Here is a 2,587-nt window from a genome sequence, read left to right as displayed (position 1 = left end):
CATATATTTATCATTCCTACAATGCGAAAAAACATAAATCTATACACTATTTCCTGAAATTTTCAATCACTTTAACCAACACATTGACTTCAAAAATTTCTCTAGGTATCACTACAAAAGAAAAATGGTCACAAGTTAGTTCATACAATACAACAGTAGAATGAAGTAATTAAACACCAGTTAGCAGAGGCGATGTTTATGGAATCCATATTGTGTAGGCTTCGGTCTTACCTCTGCTTTCTCTCGAGGATCATCAAGTTTGGGGATATATTTTAAGGCCTCTCCCTTCTCATCTGCTTCAATGCATGCTTCAACGAATGGCCTAAAACCTATTTGATTCCAAAGGGAACTTTTCTCATGAAATGGTCAAGAAACAACAATATTTATACCTAGAGGGCTCCCTGAAAATAAGTAGCGAACCCCAAAGATATCCCTCCTTTCACAATTTTTTTTTAATCTTTGTTTACATTTTATTTATGCTTCCACTATGAAGAACTCACAGACAGAAGTAAGCGGCACAACTTACATGCAAAAGAGACTTGAAAAATATTCAAATAGTAAGAAAAATTACCAATGGGTGGTCTCTTTTCTTTTGAGAACTTTTCTAGAGCATCCTAATCTCTGATTGTAGCCAAAGCAAAAACTTTAAGCCAGTACCATCTCTTCTCAGAAACCTAAAACAAGTTCAGAAGCCAATAATAAATAGAAATGATTACAGATTACATATGAATTAACACAAAAAGGAGCCCCCCATTGACTATCACAGAACATTTTTGAAGTCAATGTGTTGGTTAAAGTGATTGAAAATATGGTTAAGGAGCCCCCCAGTGTATATATGGATATCAATAAGATGATTGAATGTAAAAATTATTGAGAGAGAGAGAGTTGTGAGAGGTTAGTTGGAATGATTTTTCCTTGTGAAAAATGTTCAAGTGATTAGCTAGTATTGATCATCATTATTAATAAGCTTTCTAACTATTTGGGAAAGTAAATAATATATAGTTGTGGATATGGGCCATCGTTGCTGCAACAAGCAGAAAGTCAAGAGAGGCCTTTGGTCACCGGAAGAAGATGACAAGCTCCTTACACATATCACCACTCATGGCCATGGCAGTTGGAGCTCTGTCCCAAAGCTTGCAGGTTCTGTTTCTTTTGCTCTATCTGTAAAAATTAGTGATTTTAAAGTTTACATCATCTTTTCTTATATTGTGAGATGTATAATATTTTAAATATGTATATATATATTTCAATAATTTGTAAATATAAATGAATAGAATGAGTACTAGAGTGCAGGATTACAAAGGTGTGGGAAGAGCTGTAGATTAAGATGGATAAACTATTTGAGACCAGACCACCTCATTTTGCTTCATTGTTAAAAAATCCTTGCTCTTTCCATTTAGTGGAGATAACAACAAGAAGTTAGACAGTGTTCGATTTGACAAATCATGTCTGTAGATGGCTTAACGCAGGCTAGTGGGAATCATAATCTAATTTATACTGAGTATATTGATATAAAGCAAACTGCTTATGATTTCTATACGGATAAGGGGGAGCATGCAACAGTACTCTATCAACCAGTGAGAACATAGCAAAATAACTTAAACTCTTATAAGTACAACACGACTCTCAACTCTCAAATCTGACTATGCATATCATCAAAACTTATATCAGTTGACAGCATATAAAAAGCACAAATTTCTCCGAAAAGAAACACACACAACAATGCCATTAATTAAAAAAAGAATGGGTAACTTCTTTAGAAAGGTTAGTCTCTGCCCAAACAAGACAAGAAATTTGTGTTATGCTTTTTAAAAAGTGAAAATTTCACCAGATACAGTCATGCATAAGAAGAATCTAATTCCTTAAGCGTTACATATTTATAAAAGTCCACGATACTAATCTCAAACATGAAGCAAATATTACAAATATAGAAGAAACCCATATCAGACTACCAAATAATTCAACAACCCACGAAGCTATATCAGCGAAAACATAAAAGTTCAATAAAAATAAAGGAAGATAGATTGAGAGAGAAACCTGTGAGATCACCAGTGATGAGAACCAGAGAAGGGTTTATTAAGATTAAGAAAGGCTCCTTCACACAAGAAGAAGAACAAATCATTATCGATACTAAGGATCCATGGGAAATCAATACCTTCTCTTGCTGTAAAGTTACGTGGGCATGAGGCAGAGAAGCTCCACTCTGGAGCGTGACTTCGTGAGGCGGAGAAAGAGCTTGACTCTGGAGCGAGTCTTCGTGAGGCAGAGCTGAGTTGAGGGCGGAGAGACTTCGTGAGGGCGGTGAGGCAGAGATGAGTTGAGGGCGGAGAGACTTCGTGAGGGCGGTGAGGCAGAGATGAGTTGAGGGCGGTGAGTCTTCGTGAGGGCGTAGAGGGCTTCATGAGTGAGAGATGGAGGCTGAGAGAAAGGGTAACTTAGAGAAAGGCTGAGAGAAAGGGAATTTCGCAGAAATTCATTTTTCCGCCTGAGTTTTTAGTCATATGGCGCCAAAAATAGACCGTGTGTTTTTAATCCCACTGTTCAGTTCCGTGTTTTTTAATCCCCCACTTAATAATAGAACTTCTAA

The 2,587-nt window shown here is 36.6% G+C and overlaps 1 long non-coding RNA gene across 1 annotated transcript; it reads right to left on the bottom strand.

Moving 5' to 3' along the window:
- Positions 1–247: 247 nt before the first annotated feature.
- LOC133832093 (uncharacterized) lies at positions 248–2,106 on the bottom strand. Its single transcript, XR_009892566.1, has 3 exons — positions 2,038–2,106; positions 572–674; positions 248–329 (listed from the first exon to the last, which is right to left on the bottom strand). It is a non-coding gene; the product is annotated as an uncharacterized LOC133832093 (long non-coding RNA).
- Between the last annotated feature and the right edge of the window lie 481 nt (positions 2,107–2,587).

The sequence above is a fragment of the Humulus lupulus genome, chromosome 1 (assembly GCF_963169125.1).
Source record: "Humulus lupulus chromosome 1, drHumLupu1.1, whole genome shotgun sequence".
Classification (NCBI taxonomy): Eukaryota; Viridiplantae; Streptophyta; class Magnoliopsida; order Rosales; family Cannabaceae; genus Humulus; species Humulus lupulus.
Note: the sequence above shows the minus strand (reverse complement) of the source record. Positions and strands in the feature narration are given on the sequence as shown.